Source organism: Peromyscus maniculatus, chromosome 11, assembly GCF_049852395.1.
Source record: "Peromyscus maniculatus bairdii isolate BWxNUB_F1_BW_parent chromosome 11, HU_Pman_BW_mat_3.1, whole genome shotgun sequence".
Lineage (NCBI taxonomy): Eukaryota > Metazoa > Chordata > Mammalia > Rodentia > Cricetidae > Peromyscus > Peromyscus maniculatus.
The window spans coordinates 81,644,775-81,671,129 of NC_134862.1; the positions used below are offsets into that span (position 1 = coordinate 81,644,775).

At 49.1% G+C, this 26,355-nt stretch overlaps 1 protein-coding gene across 1 annotated transcript in view; it reads left to right on the top strand.

Annotated features, from left to right (window-relative positions):
• Nucleotides 1-26,355, top strand: part of Kcnj10 (potassium inwardly rectifying channel subfamily J member 10) — a 41,046-nt gene that overhangs the window by 3,505 nt on the left and 11,186 nt on the right. The gene's annotated exons all lie outside the window — the stretch shown is intronic.

The following is a 26,355-nucleotide window of genomic DNA, read 5'->3' on the forward strand; positions in this document are numbered from 1 at the left end:
AAAAGCCCATCATTAAGCCTTCCGAAAGGAGCTGAGAAGTTCTGAAGTATAGGACTTATGTAACAACTGTCAAGAGGCTCCTCCTGGATGCCGGTGTGACCCTACCTCGCCACCTCTTCACTCTGAGAGATGTCACACACAGAGCAGAGCCTCGGAATCCCCCTTCCTGGGTTTAAGTCCTGGTTTTACCAGTTAGTAGCCACACAGCTTTCCTCATTCGTTTGTCGGGGCTAATAATAGTTGTGAGGATTACAAGAGTCAATATTTGTAAAGGATTTTGAAGGTGGGTAGCATGTAAAAGGTGTGGTGGCTATTAGCTTTCTCTAGCCTCTAAGCCTTTCTACTTTGCCATCTTTTACTGGCTCCTGGGACTGGCCCCAGCCCTCCATAGTGGTTTTCTGAGCCTTCATCCTAGATCTGGGAAGGCAGAAGAGTTATTGAGAAGTTAAACACAGGGTTCCTGTTTCATGCCATAAGACTGGCTCTTACCAGAAGCAGGGCCTTCATACCACAGCCCATTCTTCCCATGAAATTGGTGCCAAACAGATGTCCTGTCTTCAATTCAGACTCAGTAACTGTGATCTGTCAAGCACCCACCCCTTTTCCAGATAATCGCTCCTTCCTAGCAACTTCTGCTTTTTAGCCAAAGATGCAAGTTTCTACCCCCTACTAGATCTGGTGTAGCTCTATCTATCTTCATGTATTTCTTTTCCCACCCACGCATGGCTCTGTCTCCCCTCTCTTCTGTATGGTACATGCATGTGATCATGTGTGGATGTGGGTGCACTGATATTTGCAGGAGTGTAGAGGGCAGAGGCTGAGTTGTTGAGTGTCTTCCTCGGTCTTTGTCTGTCTCGTATTTGAAGCTAGGATCTCTCATTGAAGCTGGAGTTCATCAATTTGGCCAGACTGACTGGCCAGCAAGCCCCAAGGGTCTTTCTGTTCTCCCCAGTACTGGGATTATAGGCATGCTCCCTGTGCCTGGCTTTTATGTGGGTGCTGGGTGTCCAAACTCAGGTACTAATGCTTGGGTAGCAAGCCCTTTCCTGATTGAGCCATCTCCTCAGAACCTTGGGGTGGTGGTGGTTGCAGTGTGTGTGTGGGTGTCTTATGAAGCTTGCTGTGTTCAAGGATGACCTTGAACTTCTGATCCCATCTCCACCTCTTGAGTGTTAAGGTTATATAGTCTTTATCACCTCACCTCCCTCCAGGCCTGGTTTGATGTGGTGCCGAGGGTGGAACCCTGTGCTTTGTACATGCTGGATAAGCTCCCTACCAGCTGAGCTGCGTCCCTAGACTTCCTGCCTGTCTCTTGGTCTCTTCACTTCACATCTTTTCCTTCTCGGCTGGCTGAGGTGGCCTTCTCTGCGTCTGTCCGCTGATCAGCCTGTCAGTCTCGACAGCTTCGTTACTGATGATGGCCCCCATCACGGGACTTCCCTGACTCTGGCCTCTCTCCCTGATTCCTTCCCTTAGCTGCTCCATGTTTGGCGCTGTCATCACGGAGCAGTGGTTTTTATCTCGCCGCTTCCATTCCTGTTAGCACTAGAGGGACATTTCCAGTCACAGGATTCAAGCGACTTTCTGCTGAAACACCCCCCTCCTGAACCCCATCTCTTGTGTTTTCCAGGGTCTGACCCTGAGGGACACGTGCAAAGACAGTTAGTCCCCGAGTACACTCTTCCACCCACTCTTGGACATCAACAACCATTCCAAGGTCCACCTGCCTGAAAATTACCATACTCTTTTTTTTTTCCCTCTTCCTGTTCAACCATCTTGCTTTATCTTTTCGTCTTTGACTTTTCCCAGGATGCCTCATACATGGCAAATGTTAGAGGGGATATTCCATCTTTCTTACTTGCTAATAAGTTCCTCTAGGACAAGCCTATGACTCTATCTTATTGAGGACCACCTGAAGCAAGGGCAAGACTTCCCTCTTTGGTCCCAAGGATGCAAAAAGGCTCTGTCTATCTTGTATCTAGGCAGGACTCCGCTCATTTGGGATGAGTACCCTGATTTTAGAGATTTAAGTGTGTGAGACCCCATTCCCAACTCTCTAGGGAGCTTCAAGAATGATTCCTCATCGACCAGCCATTTCATCCTGGTGAGGACATCTTCACCTTGAGAGTAAAAGCCATGGATGCTTGGACTCCAGTTTCTTGTCCCATAAGCACTGTTGGTCCCTCAGAGGGAGGTCTGACTCCAGCTTGAAGCTGGGTTTGTCAGCTAGTGTCTGGGGTGGAAACAAAGCTAGAGGTCAGAGTCCAGTCTGGGACAGTCACATGGTCTTGTCCATACTTCTGAGCAGGGATGTCCAAGGTGAGACTGTGGGGACGCCACTCGGGGGGGGGGGGGTGTCAGCCTGGCCTCTCAGTGTTACATTCTCCTTAGAGTAGGCCCCTCAGCTCTTCTCTTCCCAGTCCTAACTCTGAGACCCAAGTACACACCTCACTCCATGTCTAAACCCTGGCTGATCCCATGATTTAAAAAGACACATAGGAAGCTTATAAAAAGTAAAGATGAGTGTCTAAGGCTGTCTAGAGCAGCAGCTCTCATTTTTTTCTTATCTCAGCATCCCTTTACATTGAAAATTTTCTGAGGACTCCAAAGAGCACTATTCGAGTGGGTTGTATCCATTGATATGCAGCATGTTAGAAATGAATGCTGAGGAGACTTAAGACCATTCATAATTAATTTAAAAACAATGATAACCTCATTGCTTGTTAATGTGAGGTTTTAAATGAAAATAGCTATGTTTTTTATAAAACAAAGGTTTAGTAAGAGTGACACTACCTTTTATCCACACAAATCTTTTTTAATGTCTAGCTCAGGAAAAATTAGTTGGTTCTTTCTGTTTGCTTCTGCATTTAGTATGTTGCAATATCACATGCCGTGTACCCCTGGGAAACCCCACTGATCACCCTTGAAATAATGAAAGTGGAAGAATAAATAATGCATTGTTAGCATTATGACAAGGTTTGACTTCAGAAAGCTTCTAAAAGCGCCTCCAGGAACCCCTGTGGGTCCCTAAGATATCTCTCCAGAACTGCCAGTTTGAGGAACTGCGGGGACATTTATAAAGGTGAGTATCTTGACTGGTGTCCCTCAGTGGGGTCTTCTCAATGTTTCCACTGGGCAGACAGGATGGGGGCAGTGGTTAGCCCATGTGGGGGCTCTGGGAGATGCTGCCTTTTGAGGTTGAATCTTAGCTCCTCTATCCACTAGCTGTGTGACCTTGGGCAAATGCTTAATATCCTTGCTTCTGTTTTCTCCTCTGTAAAATGGAGCATTTAAAAGGCATCTGCTGCCAGGCGTGGTGGTGCATGTCTTTAATGCTAGCATCCAGGAAGCTGGGCAGCAAGATCACAAGTTCAAGACCTGTCTGGGCTACACAGTGAATTCAGTCTGACCAACTTGGTGAAACACTGTCTCAAAATGAAAAGGGTAAATAAGGGCTGGGATATAGCTTACAGGCAGAGTACTTGTCAAGCATATACGAGACCCTAGGTTCACTTCCTACTATAGAGAATAAATAACTTAAGCATCTATTGTTTAGGATGCAGAGAATGACAGGACATTGGAAAAGTGCTTAGCATAGTACTTGGTACAAGTGCTTAGCACAGTGCTTGGTACTGGGAGCTGCTGCGTTCCAGCGTCTTGTCTCTGTATTCACTGCCTATCAGACGAAGAGGTGGTAAGGACCGGAAGTCGTCTTTCCGTGGTACAGAAGGCATCTCTTGGCTCAGAGAGCAAGTGACTCACGCAAGGCTGCAGGGCAAGTTGGGTTGTCTGGTCTTGAACCAGGGGTCTGATTTGGGCCTAGCCTTGTGTTCTCTCTACCACACCATGAGTTAGGCGTTAGTTTTCAAAGTGGAAGGTAACAGGTCTTACCCACCCACCCCCTTGGTAAGCTCAGGAGAAGTACCCGGGATAGAATGTGGGAGGGAGGACTTCCTAGTATCAATTGAGAAGAAAGAAGGCAAGCTGGGAAGACATTCTTACGCTTGAGATTTTTCTCTCTCTGTGTAAAGCATCCCCTACCCTCTCTTTGGGGGCTTGCTGGTCCAGGCTAGAGGAATTCTGGTTAAACTATACAGCAGTTCAGTGGGGACCCTTCCCCTGCATGCTGCCCGTAGTCTCTTGCCAGGTTCTTACCCTCTTCCTCAGAGCCCCTATCAACCCAGGCCTCTGAGACCTTGCCCTGCACCCTGCCCCAGGTCTAGTTGGTGTGTGCTGGGGGTGGGTTTGAAGTGGGAACAGGTGCACCCCCTTGGGAAGGGTAGCCTGGCTTGGCTTGCTGGTCATGTGGTTAATTCCCTTTAGCTGGGCGGCTGATATTACTTAGTGGGTTCAGACCGGCCTCCCCGGAAGATCCCAAAGGGCAGTGGCCCTTGTTCTCAGTCACCACACTTGCCTTCTCTGTCCCCACAGCTGCCCCAGCAGAGGTCTTATAAGAGGACAGCACTGGACTAGGGAGAGGGCTCCACAGGAAGAGGGCTTGCTGTGCGTGAGGCCCTGAGTTCAGATCTCCATCCCCCATGTAAGATCTGGGTGTTGCCTGCATCGGTGGAGACAGGGAGCTCCCTAAGATTTGAGGGCCAGCCAGCCTACCTGAGATAGCAAGCTCCAGCTTCACTGAGCGGCCTTGTCTCAAAAAAAATAAAGCTCTAGCAGAAGTCACGTGACATCAGCCTCGGGCCTCCACACTCCCAGTCACCTACCCACCCATGCAGAATCAGAGGGCAGGAGCCAAGGAAGCAGAAGACCAGAGGATTCCCCCCACCCCCCAAAATCTGAGCATCCTGAATTTCAGAGGTTCAGATCCCTCTGTTCATGAAGCCTGGCCATTCTGGCCCATGGCCTTCACCAGCTGTGGCTCTGAGCTTCGGCTTGGGACCTTGCTCTCGCATGCTGGTGTTCACGGTCCTACCCACAAAATTCCCTTGACTACATAGCAAAATAGAGGTAAGGGGTGGGTGGACTCAGGCTGCCCCGCATAGCCCCTCTCCCAACTCCCGTCCCCAAGGCCTTCCCTGTTCAGACTGTCCTTGGTCAGTGGCAGGTTTGGAGGCCCTGCGTCTTCCCCTGGCTCTTGGTCAGTGACCCCAGGGGAGCTGCTAGGGCTAAAATTGCCTCAGTCTCAGCCTTGCCCCACCCTGTCTCCCACTGCCAGCAGCCCCCCAGCTCCCGCCCCTGGCCTGTGGGACAGTGAGAGGGCTGAGGGGCTGGCTCTGCATACTAATGTCCGGCCCATTGTCAAAGCCCCTTTGTGTCCGAGAGCTCCATTGAGGCGGCTCTGGGGCGGGCACAATGGGGGCTCTGTCCCCAAGTTCCCCCAAACAGTCACCTGCTTTCAGAGCCTCCCCCAACCACCCCTCACCCGCCCCAGTGTCCGGAGAGCCCAGAGAGCATGCGGGGAGTGGACCCGGGGTGGGGGGGGAGAGAGTATGTGGGCAGTACGACACTCCCCCCACTTTGGGCAGGCTGGGGAGATGGACATTTGGCAGGGCTGACTGTGGAGGGCAAAGTGTGGACCACAGGGCTGGGGGTGGTCTGTGGAGGGAGTTGGAATGCAGGTCTGTGAGGCCCACGACAGGACAAGGCTACACACACAGCCTGCCCAGGCCTCCTTCTCTCTGCCCACAGCCTGGACCAGTGGCTGCCCAGCCCCTTCTTTATCCCAGCTCCTGGGCACATGGCTCATATATGCAGAGACACACAGGCACACACTCTCATCTATGCGGCCCCACACCCGCTCCAACCCCACACCCAAGCAGATGTGCCCAGAGAGAACATGCAGAGCCGGGCTCCCAGGCCACATGTCCACACCACCTTCGGTCAGCATGTATGCATGCATACCTCCTCTCTCCGCTTCACTCCTTTGCCTCCTGACCTCCTCCGGCGGTTGCTGGCACCTCGGTACCATCCCCCTCCCTGCCCCTCGCTGCCCTCTGCTGCTCTGACACAGGTTTTAACAAGTTTGCACTTGTCGCGACCTCAAGAATGTGGCCCTGGGGCGGGGAATGTCCTGCTGCCCCAGACTTTACCTGCTTATACGTTAACCATGGACACAGCCTCCGCCGAACCTTGAGTACAGCTTTCCTACCTCTACCCCAGCCGTGGAGGAGTGAGGTCAGTGGACCAGGACCCCATCCTGGCATTGAATCAAGTATGTATATATATGTGCACGTGGCTAGCTAACACACCTTGATCTGGTGCCGGCCCTGGGGGACTCTCTTTTGCATTTCCCCAGAACACTCCCCACATCCCAAGCCCTCGTGGCCCTGAGAAGTAGACGGGACAATTATCATTTTTTTCCAGCAAGACTGAGACCGTGAGATGAGGTGCCCAGGTAGCTGGTGACAAGGTGGGGGCTGGTCCCTTGCCTCAAGTTTTGTTGTTTGTTTTGTTTTATTTTTGTTTTGATACTGGCTGTTTCTGGCTCTACTCAGACCGTCCGTCCTCTGCTCCTATGGAATTTTACCATAGCTGTCTTTACTCACCTTTCTCAGAAAGTTGTGGGCATGGGAACAGGAGCAGAGAAACAGCAGGTAGAGGGACCTTCGCTAGGCTTCTGGGTGTAGAAAGGGTTTCGGAAGGTCACTTTGAGCAGGGTGCACCTACCTCTCTTCACTTCCTACGCTGTCGCTGCCGTGGGCCCTTCTCCTGCTGCTGACGCTGGGGAGCTGCCGAGATGAACTGCTCAGCTTCGCACCTGGGTTCAGAGCTGGAGACCACGTTGGCTGCCGAGTCTTCGTGGTACCCAGCTCTGCCCTTCCCGGCTCATATATCCCAATCTGTATAACTGTGCTGGGTGCCTGTGCCTTGGCTAGCGCTCTGATCTGGGGCGCCTTTCTAGTAGCTTGGAGTAGATGCCGTGAAGGGGGGGAAGAAAGAACCCCCCCACCCCCCCACACACACTCTGGGGACTTCAGGGCTGAGCTGACTTCAGAGGTGCACTGGGTCCTGGGAGGGTGGATGAGGTCCCAGTCGCGGGAGCTCCGGCAGAGAGCGAGCTGGTTAGTGAACACGGATCTCCCGGATGCTTCCCTTACATAAGAACTGCAGAGGAACGGCAGGATCCTTCCATTCCTATTTCTTCCTCTACTCCTGATGCTTCCCTCTGGCCGCGGGATTCAGCCTAAATCACCTTACCCACTGGTCTCTGGGCCTCATCCATGCCTCCTGGTTGTGTTCTTCTGCCTCGAAATGTCTTGTTTTGGTGAAAGAAACCTGCCCACAAGCCCTCCTGCTTACTGGAGCAATTAGTTGGGGGCCCAGCGCTCTGTGTGTGTGTGTGTGTGTGTGTGTGTGTGTGTGTGTGTGTGTGTGTGTGTGACACAATCAGACACCCTTCTCTGAATGCAGTTCTGTATCTTTCGGAGTCTGCATGACACCCTCACCACAACCCCATCCTTTTCAAGTGGAATGTGGTTAAAGAAATTGGGGGGAGCCGGGCGGTGGTGGCGCACGCCTTTAATCCCAGCACTCGGGAGGCAGAGCCAGGCGGATCTCTGTGAGTTCGAGGCCAGCCTGGGCTACCAAGTGAGCTCCAGGAAAGGCGCAAAGCTACACAGAGAAACCCTGTCTCGAAAAACCAAAAAAAAAAAAAAAGAAAAGAAATTGGTGGGGAGAGTTAGGAAGAAGTAGAGAGACTGCCTCCAGGGTGAAGGTGGACTTCCTGGGACTTCAGGCTGCTTTCTGCGTAGACAGAACAGTAGCCTTGAGAAGATGATGGAGCCGAGAGGACCTGTCCAGGAGGTGGCTCAGTTCCCTGAGTATGAGTAGAGTGCCCATGGATCTCCATCACCACCAAGGGTGTGAATAAGAATAAATTGCTTGCCACCTTAGTCCCGGCACTCAGGAGGCAGAGGCAGGTGGATCTCTGTGAGTTCGAGGCCAGCCTGGTCTACAGAGGAAGTTCCAGGACAGCCAGGGCTACACAGAGAAACTCTGTCTCCAAAAACAAAGAGAGAGAGAGAGAGAGAGAGAGAGAGAGAGAGAGAGAGAGAGAGAAGAAGAAGAAGAAGGAGGAGGAGGAGGAGGAGGAGGAGGAGGAGGGAAGGAGGGAGGAAGAGAGAGAGAGAGAAGGAGGGAGGGAGAGAGAGAGAGAGAGAGAGAGAGAGAGAGAGAGAGAGAGAGAGAGAGAGAGAGAGAAAGAAATTGCTCAAGAACAGCAGGTAACTTTTGCCTTAAAGAATTTCCTGGGTGTGAGGTGTTACTATTCACAGGAGGGGGCAGAAAAAGGAGAAAGTCTATGTCTCTGGTAAGATGATCTCTGTGTAGTCACCTACAAAACAAAGGTTGGGTGGCCTAAGTAATAGCTCACATGACTATCAGAACCCCTGTGGGGAGTGGGATTTCTAAATGTCTCCGAGGAACTTTCTGTCCATTTTTACAGCCTGCAGAGAGAGTACCATCGAAGGTGTCCCCAATTCTCTCTAGGGTTGGCACTAATTTGTTTCTGGGTTGACTGCTACAGGAGGTGAGGGAGGCCCTAAGGCCCAATGGACGGGAAAGCCAAATCAAACACACCCCAGGTTGGGTGAGCACAGGGAACAAGCTCCGAGGATAATATTTCAAGTGCAAACCAACTGTCACTTCAGGACCCCGGGGCCAGATCTTGTCGGGAGAAAGAAGGTGGGATGAAGGCCAGGGCTACTGCTCTGCTGCCCATGTAAAGCAAGGTGTCCCACTGGCAAGCTGTGTGATCTTGGGGACCTTGCTCATCCTTTCTAAGCTGTGTCTCCTTTTGTCAGTACATTGAGGGGACTGAATGGGAGGTGCGTGGAGGCCTCCCAGCACCCTGTGACTCAGGGCGAGATGACACCCACAGACTGGGTTCAGCTTGCAGTGCCAGCCCTCTTAGTGTGTGTAATGTATGTATCTCTTGTTTGTTCTTGCTGGTTGTAATTCTGTTTCTGTTTAGGTTATTACCTTTCCCCTCTCCTGGACAGTACTTGATAATCATTCCTATTGTATTTAGTTTTGTATTAGGTTAGAACTCTCTGATTTAGACAAAAGGGAGAGAGGTAGTGGGTAGCTGTTCTATGATCTTGAAGCACCAGCCCTAGAGATGCAGCAGGTAACTACTCCACCTGCCCATGACCTTGAAGTACACGCCCCTGGGGCGTGGCCTTGAGGGCCCTTATGATCTGGGATGCATGCAGGCAGCTCTCTCTGTGGTTTTGGATGCTGAGACAGACCGGGCAGAAAAACGGTGTGGACTATAGTTCAGCTTTCCAGGACCCTACGATAAATCTCTTGTGCTGTAGTGAGTTTTTATCCCCTAACAAATTCCTTGCCCTTTAAGCAGACTCCGTGGATTTCTTGAATTATCTTAGCAGCTCTCTGGAGCATGAGCAAGCCAACTAACTCTCTAAGTGTGTTTCCATGCCATTAACACGAAGGCAATGCTATCGCCAGCCTCCTGGGGAGGATCGGTCCGCGCATCACATCACATGGAGCCATCAGCAGAATAAGAGCACGTGGGGAGGGTTGGGGTGGGGCCATTGGTGACACTGTGGGGACACAGATGAGGGTGCAACCCACACAGGGGCTGGAGGCCTTCTGAATGGTCTTCAGAGAAAGTGACATCCGAGCTGGATCTTGATGGAAGAGAAGAAACAAGACAGCAGAGTGGGGTTAGCAGAGACCCTGTTTTGCAAAGAACCGTTCGTAGGTTTATGTTCCAGAAGCCAAAGATGTTTGCTATGGCTGGTGGACAGAGGATACGTGTGAGAAGTGAATGGACAATAGAGAACATTTCAAAGGTCAGGCTGTAAGGGATGTTGTCCCATCTGACCTTCTGGGAGCTTTAGAGACAGGTCCCTCAGCTTCTCCTCAACCCTTTCCTTCCTTGCCTCTCTCCCTTTCTCTCAAGACTCTCTTGCCTTGGTCACACTGCCCTGGGGGCACTGATCTGCCTGGAGGACCTCCTGATCTAGGCGTCAGCAGTTTTAGGTCCTGGCTTGGCGTTGTTCCTCTCCCGCCATGAAAGAACGACCCACTTCCCACTGAGAACTGGATTTCTGGCATTAAGGCATTCCTCATAAGCAGACTTCCGACTGTATGCAGCCTCAGTGTCTCCATATGCCCACCTCCACCCTGAGGGCAGGGGTAATTCTGAGGAGGTGAGGCTAAGGCTGACCTGCAGCAAGGACCGGGACACTAGATAGAGCAGTCCAGAGTAAAGGCTGAGGGGGGGACTGAGTCCGCATCCCCCCAAGCACCCAGAGATTCTGTAGGAGTCTAAGAGGGAGGTTGTGCTGGGATAAAGCATGATACACACCCTGCAAGAGCAGCCGAAGGGAAGGAAAAGTAATATATGGAGAGCTAATCATGTGTGCATGGGTGTGTATGCGTGCGTGGGTGTGTATGTGTGCGTGGGTGTGTATGCGTGCGTGCGTGGGTGTGTATGCATGGAGGACAGATGACAGCCGTGGGAGCTGGTGCTCTCTCCTTCCGCCATGCAGGTCCCAGAGGCCAAACTCAGCACCTCCACCCTCTGAACCACCTCATTGTCCACTTGGGCTCTTTTAAGTATAAATACCAGGCACTGGGGAAGAAACAAAAATGAACAAAAAACATACAGAAAAAGAGTCAAGTCAGGTGGTGGCGGCTCACGCCTTTAATCCCAGCACTCGGGAGGCAGAGGCAGGCGGATCTCTGTGAGTTTGAGACCAGCCTGGTCTGCAGAGTGAGTTCCAGGACAGGCTCCAAAGTTACACAGAGAAACCCTGTCTCGAAAAACCAACCCCCACCCCCCAAAAAAAGAGTTGATTCAGGGGCTGGAGAAATGGCTCAGCAGTTAAGAGCACTGTCTGTTCTTCCCGAGGACCAGGGTTCAATTCCCAGCATCTCCACATGGCAAATCACGATTGTCTCTAATTCCAGTTCCAGGGCATCTGAGGCACACACATATATGCAGACAAAACATATATACTAAAAATAAACATTAAAACATTTTTTTTTCAAAGAATCAGTTCAGAAGAGCTTCGTATTTGGGGGAAGATGGAGTTGGCTCTTAGTGCAAGGAGGGGACAATAAAACAATCCCTTGGGGAGCTGTCCTGGGTGCCTCTACACTAGAGAGTGTCTCTTCTGCCTCTCCTTTTGCCTCTTGGGCCCTCCATCAACCAGGTCAAGCCCTCCCTCATCACTAGACAACATAACTTCTACCTCCACCTCCGGAGTGCTAGGATTCAAGGCATGGCTCTTTCTCTTTTCTTTTCTTTTTCTTTCTTTCTTTTCTTTTTTTTTTGTTTTTTGTTTTTTGTTTTTTTGTTTTGTTTTTCGAGACAGGGTTTCTCTGTGTAGCTTTCGCCTTTCTGGAACTCACTTTTGGTAGCCCAGGCCGGCTTTGAACTCACAGAGATCCGCCTGGCTCTGCCTCCCTAGTGCTGGGATTAAAGGTGTACACCACCACCGCCCGGCTCTTTCTCTTTTCTAAAGTGTGGATTGTGACTGGGCTCCCAGGACTCCCAAAGAATAAGTCCTGTCCACTCAGAGCCTCTCTAGTGTCCTAGATGCTGGTGATAGATCAGGTGCCAGAATATAGTCTTCTGAGGACTTGGACATCCTAAGCCTGGAGGAGCCTGCTAGCTTCCTGGAGCCCTAAGTTTGGAAGTAGGTGAGGGGCCAGAGAACAGTCTTAGAGGAATTCAGCTCTGTTCAGCGTTCCTTGCTGTATGCTTTCTCTTGCTCTTGGCAGGCTGAGGGGGTTCTGGAGGAAGCTTCATCGGGAATAAGGGGGGTTGGGGTAGAACAGTGAATTGGAAGCACCTTGAATTCTGAGGCTATAGTAACTCCTATCCACCAATCGCAGTTACCCTAGGGAACGCGGTAATAAGGCCTTGGTTCAGCTTGAGCGGCATCAAGCCCTCTGGGGTACGGAGAAGCAATATGAGTAAAAACCCTGTGAGACTTGGAGAGAGCTTCTGGCTTGCTATTAAGTAAATGTCAGCAGTCACCTCACCTTTCTGAGTCTTAGCTTCTTTAATTCAGGGGAATTTTTCCTTCATCTGCAAAGTACAACAATAATGATATCTTTATTTGCATAAGGGCCTTACAGATTTCACATACTTTCTTATCTCTGGTAATCCTGAGCACACAATCGAAGTTTATTGCCTCCTTCGATGAGGAAAATGAAGCCTAGAGGGATTAAGAGATTGACTGAGATTCCCATAACCCGTAACTGACGAAGACCAGAATGGCAAACAGTGGCAATGGAGAACAGAAAGAGAACTGGGCTATAACATGGAGGCACTGGGATAAAGAATAGGTTTTGTTTGTTATACTAACTCCATTTGAAAATGGTTTTCTGTGTGACTTATGTTAGGAAGATTCTGAGGCTCAGCCAGAAAACAAAAAGTGTACTTTTATGAATCAATAATATTTGGTGTGGTGTGGTGATGGTTCATACAGGCTGTATGTATAGTTGACACCTATAGCTCAGAATTCATCCTGAGATATCAAATTTAAGTCCTTATACACTGAACAATCAGGTGACTTTTGAAAGCAGTAGCTTAAAAATATGCCTGAGATAAAGTCTTTGACTTCAAAAAGCTGTGGCAAAATGTCCCATGAGCACAGAGGGAGTCTACATTTTCTTTCTTTCTTTCTTTCTTTCTTTCTTTCTTTCTTTCTTTCTTTCTTTCTTTCTTTCTCTCTCTCTCTCTCTCTCTCTCTCTCTCTCTCTCTCTCTCTCTCTCTCTCTCTCTTCCTTCCTTCCTTCTTTCCTTTTTTGTTTGTTTGTTTTTTGTTTTTCGAGACAGGGTTTTTCTGTGTAGTTTTGGTGTCTGTCCTGAAACTCGCTCTGTAGACCAGGCTGGTCTTGAACTCACAGAGATCTGCCTGCCTCTGCCTCCTGAGTGCTGGGATCAAAGGCGTGCGCTGCTGTTGCTGCTGCTGCTGCTGCTGCCGCCGCCGCCGCCGCCGCCGCCGCCGCCGCCGCCGCCGCCGCCGCCGCCGCCGCCGCCGCCGCCGCCGCCGCCGCCGCCGCCGCCGCCGCCGCCGCCGCCGCCGCCGCCGCCGCCGCCGCCGCCGCCGCCGCCGCCGCCGCCGCCGCCGCCACCACCACCACCACCGTGGAGAACACTAGGCCTCCAGGGATGAAAATGTTTTAGAGGGGAGAGAGGTGTGGAAGAGAGTTGGGGACCGAGAGGTATTCCATGGAGGCAGCCGCAGAAGCAAGGGTGAGGAGACAGGGTGGGAGGGTGGTGGGGTTGGCGGGAGTGGAGGCAGCATTCTCCATGGCCGAAACAGGAGTGTGGGGAGGAGGAGGCCAAGAAGAGGCTTCCAGAGTGAGCTGGGGTCAGATGGCGGCGAAGGATTCTTAGTACCATGTCAAGTGGTTTTGTCATGAAAGCCAAAGAACTCATTGAAGGATCTCAAGTCTGAGCCAAGCGATGGGTCATCCTGGGCTGTGGGGCTCTGTGGCAGCTGAGGGGTGGGGGTGAGGATGTGAGGCTGGGGTAGGAGGACCTGGAAGTCATTGTATCATTTCAGGTGAAAGAGACTGTAAGCCCGAATGATGGAAGCCTGAGAGAATGTGGGTAGACTCAGGAAAAGGAAGAATGGATAAGGCCCTGTGACCGATGGGCTGGGGGGCAGGAGAGAGACCAGATATCCAGCTTGGGTACTGAATGGATGATAATTCTCTGAACAAGAGAAATCACACAAGCGATTCTTGAGGAAAGGACACGGGTCTGTACACTTTAAATTGGAATGTTCCAGAGAGAGGGAGCCTGTAAGTACTTGGGCGTACAAGGTAGAGGTGAGGTGGAGTGTGCAGAAAGGGCTAAAATAGTGAGGACAAGGAGGGTAGCATTGTTAGGAATGATAATCAAGTGTGTGTGTGTGTGTGTGTGTGTGTGTGTGTGTGCGTGCGTGTGCGTGCGTGCGCATGGGAAATGCCATCATGAAGGGGCAGAGGAGAGACCTCCTCAAAAGAGATGGACCAAACGTAAACAGAGGGCAGGTGAGCTGGCTCAGTGGGTAAATGAGCTTGCTGCCAAGCCTGACGACCTGAGTTTGACACCTGGGAACCTACATGGTGGAGAGAGAGAGCTGACTCTTACACGCTGCCCTCTGATCTCTCCGTGTGTGCTATAGCACCCTTATGAATAAATGTAATAAACTTTTAAAAACAGAGACAGAGAGAACCTAGGAAACGAGACGTCAGAGAGAAACAAGACAGCCTTCTCAGCACCCTAGAGCTCGTGAAGAGCTCCTCCATGCATGATCTCATAGAATTCTCCCATCATCTCCATGTCATCAGGCCCCTTTTGCAGATAAAGGACACAGAAGCCCAGAATCTTAAAGCCTAGAAACGCTACAAAATCACGAGTCTCCATCACACTGCAGTAGAAACAAATAACGAAACACAAAGAGTGTTGCCAGGACACGAACGGACCGCCTGTTAGTCTCAAATGCTGATGGGAGACTGCTGGGGTTGAGAGCTGAGAAAACACCCTTGGATTTAACAAATGGAATGTCAGCTCTGACCTTGGAGAGAATTACCAGTTGCCTTAGCCTCTGCCCAATGGGGCATCGAACAGAATGGTTCTAAATTTGTATAGGTGCTTCCTCGAAGGCAAACTTCTGCTCTCTAGAAGGTGGTTGCTATTGCTACGTGAATTGCTAGTGTTATGGAACCATTTGATGTGATCTGTTTATTTTTCATTTGCGATTATATGTAGTTCAGCCTAATAGTAAAAGGACCGTGGGCTGGTGTATTGGTAGTGGTTGTGAGAGTCTATGAGCGCAGCCTGCCAGGCTAGAGAGCCCTGCCCCCTGGTGGCCAGGACTTAGATCTGCAGCATAGGGAGAATGGCAGGTCACCTTCAAGCTTGAAGTTGTAGTTTTGTAGTTCTTTCTCTGTCCTCCTCTGTAGGCGTGACAGACCCATCTGCTTAGCAAAAACAGGTGGAGGTGACTTTCCTGAGGTGGGGTTTGCCTGATATCTAAATGAGTTTGATCACCACCATCAATAGGATTAGACAGGAGTTGGATTAGAATCCCTAACTGGTTTGAGACCTAGGGCAGAGGTGACTGCCTCACAAAGGAGAGGATCCTGAACAGATATGTTGTTGGTCATCCAGTTTCTTCCTAACTCAACCTAGCCTCCAGCTTTCCCCCGGGGTCCTTGGGAACCGTTCCAGCGTCTCCTATCTTACTGGTAGAAAATAGAGGCTGTGGCAGTAGCTTAGTTGATAGAGTGCTTGCCTAGGAAGCCTGGCTTTAGCCCCCAAACACTGCGTGGACTGGGTATGATGCTGCACAACTGTAATCCTGGCATTTGGGAGATAGAGGCAAGAGTCATCCTTGGCTGGACTATAAGGATAGCTTGGACTATATAAGTTCCTGCCTCTGCAGGGGCACAGTGGGGGAATGGAGTTTTTCCTACCCATTGTTTCCTGCTAAATCATACCGTTACTTGAACTTTCTGGTTCTTCCCGTCAAGGTGAAGGAGGACGGGTTAACATCTCTAAGTGAATGTTCTGCGGTGAAGACTCGCACGAGGCCAGGTCTGGAGGCTCTCCGGACCATTGACGCTGAGGCTGACGAGGAGACAGTGGTACAGCCCTGTCCTCAGTTGAACTCTATCATAGTGCCAAGTCCTCACAAAGGACCAGTTTACTGAAGAGCTCAGGATGTGCAGTTCTGTAGTCCCAGACAACAGCTAAGAGCAGATACCATGGCTGGACCACAGCTCAGGGAGGAAGTATGCTGGAGGTGATGTGGGGGGTCTGAGAGGGCAGATACACAGGAGGCAATGTCCCATACAGTCAGTCATCCCCCCTCTCCAGCCAGGGACAATGGGTTCTCTGAGACGTCACCCTCTGGAGTTCTCTGCAGGAATGCACTTCCCTTCCCGAAGGGGGTCAAAAGGCATGTCTGGGGAACAAGCTGGAGGAAGGGCCAGTGGTCCCGATCAGCCCACACTGACAGGCAGTGGTGGTGTCTAAACACGGGAGTACATCTGACATGGCCCCATCTCTTTGTCCCTCCCACTCTTGACTGGAAAACACGGGGGGGGGGGTCAGAAGGGCCCCGGGGGGAGGTCACAGACTCCCAGGAAATGCTTTGAAGGCTTTTATCCTTCTGATCAAACTCTGAGAACTTTCCAAACGTTGACACAAGGGAAGAAAAGCCTATTCTTCCCTGGGCCAGGGCCTTGGTGTCAGGCTGGGGCTAGAGGATGGGAGGGCCGGGGGGGTGGGGGTGGGGGGGGAGGAGGCTCCAGGGTGGGAGGCAGAGGCAACAGAGACTCAGCTAGGCTCCTGGGCACACACACCGCCCCCTTTCTCCTCACCTCCAGCGTTGTGAGCATCTGGCTCCATTTCTATTCGCTCGCTCGTTCTCACTGGGGGAAGGACAGGAGCGAGAGGGATGAATAACGACACCGAGCTTTAGAAGGACCCACATCCAAGTCCATTCTTCTAACCTCCAGGCCTTACATAACCCTCAGAGCTTTTCTCGCTGCCCTTCCTCTTCCTCCCCTCTCTTTTCTCTTCTCTTCCTCTCTTTCACTAAGAACACTTGGAAGCCCAGAAATGCTTCTTTTCAGGCCCAGCCACTCTCCTCCAGGAGGCCTCTGAGATCATTATTTAAGTGGGATTTGGTATTCGAAAAGGCTGGGGAGAGAAGATGGGGCAGCTGTTTCCTTTCTCCAGGGGGAGGAACGGGGCCAGACCAGGTTAGCAGGATGGTGGGAGTTTTCTTTTATTTCTTTCTGAGATAGGTTCCTTCTGTATAGCCCAGGCTGGCCTCAGATTCATCCTCCTCCTGCCTCAGCCTCTGGAATGCTGGGATTATAGGCAAGTGCCACCATCTCATCAGATGGGGAGTTTTTAAAGCAGAAAGTGGCCTCTCCTTTCTTCTGGCACCACACCTCCAAACAGACCTAACTGTGTTCCGAATGACAGAAGACAGGAACGCGTCCACAGATGAGCTGCACGTGACATGCACTGGGCATCTTTGAGAGCTGTTTTGGTCTCCAGGAACATCAATGTTTCATTTTGTTCCACTGTGCTTTGCTTATATAACATCAAATATTATTTTCCTAAGATCTTTATCATGGGTATCCATGGAGCACATACTGAGGTGAATCCCGTGGCTATCGGTGTCTCTGGGTGCAGACAGGTGCGTGCTAGAGTTGGGGCAGTGGGGAACTGATACAACTTTCTTCCACAGTGAAAGATCTGGAGGCCTTGAGGGTTAAGAGCTTGTCCGGGTTCACAGAGAGTCTCTGGCAGAGTTGAGGCTGACACTATCTCCTGCTTCCCAGTCCAGTGCGTTTCCCAGCAGGCAGAACTGTGCTCTGTTCCCAGGCTGGGCCTTCCTCATTCTTGTGCCCAACCATCTCACTTCGTCTCCAGAATGTGATGCACGAACACATGTCCAGGTCATTTATTTAGGATGCGTCTTATCTGACGATGACGACGACCTGGCCACAGGTTCTGTGGGCCGGCTTGTCTTAGTTACACACACCTTGTTGCTGTCACCCAAATAGCTGAGAAGAAACAACCTGGGGGGAGAGAGGTTTGCTTTGGCTCTTGTTTGAGAGGGATCCAACCCATCATGGGAGGAAGGCACAGTGCTGGGATGGGACGTGGGAGGTCACATTACATCCAGAGTTAGGAAACAGAAAGGCAGCTGAGTGCCCGGATTCACCGCTCTCTTTCCTGTGCTCCCCAACCTTAAAAAAAAGAATTTTTTTTTTTAAAAAAATTCTGTCTCTGATGTTCCCAGTGCTGTATACACCTGTCCCACCGGGCTCCTTTCATGGCGCATGCTTTTTTGGGTTCCTCCTACAGAACCCCAATCCCATTTTGCTCATCCTTTCGACCCAGTCACCTTTCTCTTTGTATTCTTCCCTGAAAGACACACTTGGGTATAGCAGGAAAAGCCCAGTCCCTGGTTGCTATCTATATTTCCTGGTCCTAATAGCAATAATAACATTTTTATATGGTGACTTGGAAATCATATTAACCAACAATTAAAAATGTGCCCCTCAGTCCCGCATCTACCACACAAGAGATGGTCAATAATAGTGACCTCCCACCCCTCATGCCTGGAGCTAGATGTCACCTTTCCCTTCACGCACATGGATCTCTACATCCCCGCTTCCTGCCTCTTTTATGGTTGATTTCCTTCTTAGACTCTAAGGTCTTCAAGGAAATTAATTTATATCTGCTTCATCTCTATAATTCCAGTGTTTTGTTTAGAATGTGGCACCCAGGAGATATTACAAAGAAATTTATTACACAACTGTATGAAAATAAAACTCACATTGCATGGTGAGCAACACCATTTCAGATGGAAATACTTTGGGTTTTTTTTCCCTCATATTTAATAGTGATTCTAATTAGCTATCTGGGGTTTCCATGTGTACAAGAGGAAAAAACAATCACAAGAAAAATCAAGAGAAGACACAAACAAGACAGGCAGAGGAAAAGGTCCCTGAGGCCCTAGGCCAGAGTAGCGTCCCACTCATTCCACAGAGAACAAGAGGCTCCACATTTCCCCAGCCCTACAGGGATGGCGGCACCTTCTCTTTCCCTTAGAGCAGTGGTTCTCAACCTTTCTAACGCTGAGACCCTTTGACACAGCTCTTCATGTTGTGCTGACCCCCACCCGTAAAAGTATTTTGTTGCTGCTTCATAACTGTGATTTTGCTACTGGTATGAACCGTCATATAAATATCTGGTATGCAGGATATCTGATATGCGACCCACAGGTTGAGAACCACTGTCTTGGATTGACCTCCACAGCCAGAAAGGGTTGTACTCTCTCCTGTTCATTCATTCTCCTGCAGCGTGCTTCCCGAGTGCTCACTGTGCGTCACATGACGGTTAGCTATGTCCGTCAGCTTTGTGTTGCTGTGACAAATACCTGAGAAAAACACTTAAAGGAGGAAATTCTGAGTTGCAGTCTGAGATATTTTGTTCTGTGTGGTGACCTCCTATGCTCCAGAGGCATGGCAGAAACATCAAGGTAGAAGGGTGTAGAGGAGGAAAACAGCTCACTTCCGGGAAATCGGGAAGCACAGAGGAAGGTATGGAGGACAAGATATATCCCTTCAGGTCAGGCCCGGTGACCTATTTCTAACTAGGCCCCACCTCCTAACTTCCAGTTAATCCACTGATGAGTTAGAACTTTCGTGATCCGATCACTCACATCTCAGGTCTCTACCTCTGAACACTGCTGTAGTGAGGACCAAGGCCTTCAATACATGAGTTTTCCTGGGATGTCTAAATCATACGACTCAAATAATCAAGATATAGAAGACTTGGGTGCTTCCTTCAACAAACTTGTTTTTACTCAATAGATACATATACACGGAAATTCAGGAATAGGCTGTGGTTTTCAGGGAAGATTTTATGGAATAGGGGTCGTCTGAACCAGGCTCAGGTAGCGTGGAATACAGAAGGATAGATGAAGGCAAGAAAGCCTGTGTGAGTACAGCAGGGCTTCAACAGCAAGGCGTTTGTTCGCTGGAATGAGCCACAGGAGGGAACCTAGGCAGTAAGGCAGGGAACGTGGGTTAGACTCAAGTCACAGAACTCCTCGGGTGCTGGGCTCAGTCTGGTCTCTCTTTGGTGTACAGTGAAATACTTTCTTTGAGGTGGGGAAGGAACTGGGGCAGATATAATGTGATGAAAAGTGGGTGGGTTTGGAGCCAGAGGACTTGATTGTGAATCCAGTTCCGTGATTTAGGAGCTACACCACCTTGCTGAGCCTCGGTTTCTTTGCTCACAAAATAAGGACTGGGATTTTTTTCCAAGTTTTTTGTTTGTTTGTTTGGTTTTTTGTTGTTGTTGTTGTTGTTGTTTTTATCAGACCCAGAGCCTTGGGCATGCTAGGCAAGCACTTTAGTATCTTTTAGCTATGCTAGATCCTCAGCCTCAGGACTCTGATCTTTTTTTTTTTTTTTTTTTGAGACAGGGTTTCTCTGTGTAGCTTTGCACCTTTCCTGGATCTCGCTCTGTAGCCCAGGCTGGCCTCAAACTCACAAAGATCCGCCTGGCTCTGCCTCCCGAGTGCTGGGATTAAAGGCGTGCGCCACCACCGCCCGGCAGGACTCTGATCTTACTTTTTCCCAGGACTACCACGAGAATGAAATGTGCACGTGCTTTGGAAAATACCAGATCAGTGTTCACTGATTCATAATCAGAAGTATAACAGAGAGTCACACACACAGGAGCAATGTAGGATGAGTTTGATTACAAAAAAAAAAAAAAAAAAAATGGAGCGATGACTGAACAGTAGGTGACGCAGGGCTTCATTAAGGCCCTGAAGGATGGGAAGGAAACAAAAGGGAGGCAGCAGGAGGGTCACATCCACAACACGGAACATTCTGTAGTGAACGGAAAGGGGAGTGCGGAATGGTTCAGGGCTCTGAGTGTGAGCTGCTGGGAGAATGATGGCGCCTTTAGTGATTTAGGGAACCGAAGAGGGGGCAGGTTGGAGAAGAGTGAGAAATTGTCTCCATTTGGAAATGAATGAGTTCAGTGTTCACATCCCAGAGCTCCTTCCTGTTGAGTTGCTTTTGCTTACAGAGACGCTTTTTCTTTGGGGTTGAAAGGACCCCCCCCCCCCCAACAGGATAGGTCTCAGGAAATGGTACAGTTTATCCCCTGCCCTTCCGCCTGCTGTCTCTGGTGTGGAGTTGAAGCATCCTTTCTAACCACCCAATATAGCATAATAAACGTTAGTGGTAATTAATCAACTTGATAATTTTTTTTTAAAAGATTTGTTTATTTATTATGTATACAACATTCTGCCTCCATGTATGCCTGCATGCCAGAAGAGGGCACCAGAGCTCATTATAGATGGCTGTGAGCCACCTTGTGGTTGCTGGGAATTGAACTCAGGACTTCTGGAAGAGCAGCTAGTGCCCTTAACCTCTGAGCCATTTCCTTGATTGTGGTATTATAAAGTGGCGTTCAGGCAAGAGCATGCTTAGAAAACTCGTGTCAGGGTGACGCAGGGGCAGGGACACGGAGAAAAATCCAGTCCCTTGATTTTTGAGACAGGGTCTCATGTAGCCCAGTCTGGCTTTAGACTTTCTACATAGCCAAGGATAACCTCGAACCTCTCATTCTCTCGGCTCAACCTCCTGAGCATTGGGATGACAGCTGTGCCACCATTGCTGCTTTTATGCACTGTTGGGGACCAAATGCAAGGCCTCGTGCATGCCATGCAAGCCCTCTGATAACTAACTTAACCTTCCCAGTCCCCATGCGGCAGTGTTAAAACCCACTCTTTTGCCCCGCCGCCCAAGTCAGCTGACCCACAGAAGGGTTGGCATTCAAGTCTCTGAGCTGTCTTTCCTTCACCTTCTGAAAGGATCTGCAAACATTTGCAGCATTTAGTCATGCCTGAGTGAGCTTGGACCCCCTCTTCCCTGTCATGGCTCCTCCTGAAGGTCTTCAGGAAGTCATCTCCGGTGTGGTGCATCAAGGCGGCAGCCCCACTCAGACCTGTCCAGACGGCGCCTTCAGTAGTCATCTCTCCCTCCGTCTTAAAAAAGACTTGCTTCTGGTGGAACAGATGCAGGCATAGTCCATGGCCTTCCATTAAGAGTTCACAGATGGCAAATAAAGGCAAATAAACATTGCAAAGCACTGTGGTATTATAAAGTGGAGGTCAGGCAAGAGCATGCTTAGAAAACTCGTGTCAGGGTGACGCAGGGGTAGGGACATGGAGAAACACTATTCCTCTGAGGGTCAGGAAGGCTTCCAAAGGCATCACTAAACACTTGGTCCAGGCTTTGAAAGGCAAGCGGGAGCTGAGCAGTACAAAAGCAGATCCAAAGGTGGAAAGAATCAGACCATGGGGTTTTTCTGTAGAGCTGAAGTCTAAGGATGTGGAGAAGGCTGTCAAGGGTAAGGCCAAGAAGTGAGGAGAAGCCAGGTGTGGTGGCTTTAGTTCCAGCACTCTGGAGGCAGAGGCAGGCAGATCTCTTCAAGGCCAGCCTGGTCTATATAGAGAGAGTTCCAGGACGATACAGAGAACCAGGGCGATACAGAGAAACCCTGTCTCAACAAACAAACAAATAACAATAAAAGAAAGAAGAAAGAAGGAGTAAGCAGAGGCTAACTCACCTGGACTGCCAATGCCAAAGGCTTGCAGTTTAACCTAAAAACAATGGAGGACCTTGGCCAATTTCAGTCACAAGAGCTGTCTTGTCTCAAGCACTTGAGAAAGGCGGTGATAAATCCATTCACTCTGCAAGCATACGTGGCTGGCATAAAATAAAAGTGCCTGTAGGTTAGGAAATCTAGCTCTAGGGGGAGCTGACAGTGTGAAACCAAAGATAGGCCTCAGTGTTTGCTGGAGGAATGGACATCACCGTCCTCAGGACTGACCTTTGCTTAAGGGAAAGAATTAGCTCACTTCTCATAGAAGAAAGGAGGCAGATAGCCGGATTCCATCGGCTCACTGTTCAGTGACTGTGTTGGAGAAAGCGCACCCTCTAGAGGAAACAGGATGTATGTTTTTTGGTCGGGCAGCCGCAAACCACTTCCAGAACTTTGGCTGGCTTCTTTTCCCCCAGAGCCCTGGCCAGCTTGGGGGTGGAGCTTGCTGATTGTTGATCTGTTTCTCAGTCTGGCCACCCCTGAGAACAAAGTGGCTTGGCTGTAGGAGGTGGCATAACAGCTGGGAACTTCGGATCACAGCTGGAGGTGGCAGATACAAGGGCTGGCGACCTAGACACACAGTTGGAGGCGGCAAACAAAACAGCCAGAGGCCACAAAGAAAAGCTAGTGGGTAGCCCAAGTCTCTAGGGCCCTGGAGTCTACAGCCTTACAACCCTGCCTTCAAAGCTCCAGGCTCTGTCTTCTCTGTGTCAGCAAAACTCCTCAGGTCAGGGTACCAGGTGTTTTGGCCCAGGAGTCGGAAGACCTGGGTTTGGCTTCCCATTTTACCTCTAATTTGCTTGGAGTAATTTTTCTCTGAGCCTCAGTTTTCTAATGATGTCTTTCCTGTCCACCTTACAGTGTGGGGATCAAATTACATATTTTATAAAGTAACAAATAACCATAGGCTGTTGTTTGGAGACTGATAAGCTAGGTTTTTGAGAGCCTCCATTCTTCCTGATATGTGGCACCTCCTCTTAACACAAAGCGAGGGCATAAATGAGAGATCCCTGAACCACAGAAAGTTCAGGGGTAGAGGTGGAGAGGAGGAGGCCGGCATTCTTATTCAGCATAGGTATAGCTGGAAGTTTAATCTTTCTTTCGCGATCCAGTGAGAACGTTCATCTCCTCTGTGAGAGCTCTGAAAATAGTGTATAACTTATCTTTGGACATCCACGGACAGCATGTTCTGTACATTTCCAGGGACTCTTCACATCTGGACAATCCTGATTATAGTGGTGTCTGCCCCCCCCCCCCAATATAACTCTGGAATCTTCCTCCCTATAGTTCGAACTCACTGGTCCTGTTGGTTCTTGGAGCTCAGAAAACTAAACTGACCTTTCATTCATGTGACGGTCCCTCAAGCCAAGTATTTTGTACACATCTGTTCTTTCTTCAGATCATCCCTTCTCTTGACAAAATCCGCCTGTTCCCTCTAACCGTTTCCCATGCATGTGACCTGGCCTCGGACTTTTTCATCTCTTGATTGCTGCTTGAGATGGAATACTGAAGATGCAGAATGAACCAAGCAGAGTGGAATCAATTACCTCCTTATTCTAGAGACTTCATTCAACCAAACTAGCTTAAGATTGTATTGCTTTTTGGCATGAATAACTCATACTGGATTTTTTTTTTTTTTTGCTAAAATGTTTAAATCTCTCTTTTTACCCCCATGGTAACGTGACCAAATTACATCTTCATAATCTTAAACTTTCCCAGATAATTTTTGGCCCGAATGCATAATCCAACATTTATCCTTTTCATTCGGTTTGGCTCACTCATCTGGTTCTTTTTAGGTCCCAATTCTGCCCAGTCCTTGTACACTGTCCCAGGTTTGTGCCATCCACACAATTGATGGCCACAATGTTCTCTAGTTTTGAATGAAATTAGTGTCAAGAACATTGAATAGGGCAAGATCAAGGATAAATCTCTTAGCTCCATCAATAGGAAATGAATTCTAGGCTATGGGGCTCTACTTACCAATACCACTGACGTTTGAAAACCACTTCATTACATTATCCTTCTGGTCATTTTCTCTATCTTATCCCCAAAGGTATAACGATAGATTTTGTTAAAAAAAAAAACAAAAAAAACAAAACTTGCTGAAGTTACACATTATCTGTACTTTGTTGATTTGCCGATTTAGTAACCTCATCATAGAAGGAAATTAAATTGTTTTGATATGACTTGTTCCCCGTAAACCCACAGTGAGTCTGACTGACAACTTCCTGTTTTCTTGTTCTGTCTAGTTACACATAACCCTTGTATTTTATTTGAGAATCTTTTCTAGGATCAGTATCGCCCATTTCTCTATAGCTTATGAAATATGTTTCATTTTTATTTTATTTATTTTTAAAGATTTATTCATTTATGCATATGAGTGCTCTATCTGCATGTATGCCTGCATGACAGAAGAGGGCATCAGATCCCATTAGAGATTGTTGGGAGCCACGATGTGGTTGTTGGGAATTGAACTTAGGGCCTCTGAGGGAGCAGCCAATGCTTTTAATCGCTGAGCCATCTCTCCAACCCCTCACTTTTATTTTTGAAAATTAAAATTATATTCTTTCATATTTAACTGTGCAATTAGTTTGTTCCCCAACAGTCCTTAAAAATCTCATGTACAGGTTTCACATCCTTAAGAGTTTGATGATCAAACATTCTTATGTGCAGACTCTACAATGGTATATATGTATACATACACGCACACCTATATATGTGGATTGTGGTAGGTGGTTGTTATTATTAGCACTTTGGAGCATTAAGCAGGGCTTTATTTAAGTTCTAAATAGGAATTATTCAGAGTTAGAGAGCTTCCTTTTTGCTTCAAAGGAACCAAAGCCATAGGCAGTGAAGAGCACTGGGGTCTAGCTGAGTAGCAGTCTCCCATGGATAGGAGTTTCAAATGGTCTCCAGGCTGGTAAAATGGGCACACTGGCTGCCTCTGGACGTTCTCAGGACCCTCATCCATTGGTGATCTCCTTTTCAGTGCCCATGTGGGTAGGAGTACATGGACAGGACCATATAACTTAGACTCTTCCAGAGGCAAAGGAATGGGGAAAATGCGCGACTGTGATAAAGAGCAATGATGAAACGCAATGGTTCAGACATACGGGCTGGGAATACAATGGCTGCTCTGATCTCCAAAGAACCCCAAATCCCAGAAATCATCTTCCTCCTTCTCAGGAGTTCCAGATGTCGGACTCAGAGTCTAAGTGATTAAAATCTTCTCTACTGGAAAAGTACAAAGTTACTTTTTGGGCAGGGATGCCAGACACCTTGTATTAAGTGAACTGTCTCCTGTTTCAGCGCCTTGTCCCACTTTCTACTGTCAGGACGAATAGCAATCTTGAATTTGAGCTCCTGCAGACTCTAACTAATATGGAGTCCACCTGCACCTCACGCAGCCAAGACAGTTTTGCTGCCTACAATCTGGCATCACTGCGAACCTGTGGGGGGATGTCTGGGTGCTGACAGGAAGCTTCAGCTGGTTGCTTCCTTCCTGCTTTTAGTCTTTGCTGAGATCGTCTCTATGCTCTTCCTAACACCAAGCGAGACCCTGACTCAGACTTAACTTCTCCCAGGTAGTGCAAACAAATGGTGGTGATAATGGCGGCAAATGAAGGAGACTGGGTGCTTGAGCAGTAGAAGAATGGATGCCTTCTGCTCTTTTCTCACCCGTGGTTATTACCTCGGGGCTGGGAGAGAGAATAGCGAAATTAAAGGTATACGTGTATCTTAAGCCATCTTAAGTAGGACTGTCCTAGAAGGACTTCAGTGGAATAGGTTTTCTTGCCTTGGTATTCATCGGCAGGGAGGAGTTTTACTTTGAATTAGGTATCTCCACAGCAGTGGTGTGTGTGTGTGTGTGTGTGTGTGTGTGTGCGCGCGCGCGCGCGCATGCGTGTGTGTGTGTGTGTGTGTGTGTGTGTGTGTGTGTGTGTGTGTGGAGATCTGTAGCGCTCTCATCACTACTCTCAGAGACCTGTGCACTTCCTATGCTTCCTTCTCTGTCTCACCTTCTTCCTCAGATCACAAACATTATTACACTGTATTGCAATGATGTGTTTAACTCAGGTCCTCGCTAAGCTGTGAGCTCTTAGCAAGAATGATGTCATTTTCACCTTTGACCTATCAGTACCTGGCATGTAACAAGTGCTCGGCAAATATTTGCTAGGGTAAATGGCATCCAAACGAAAGGTTAG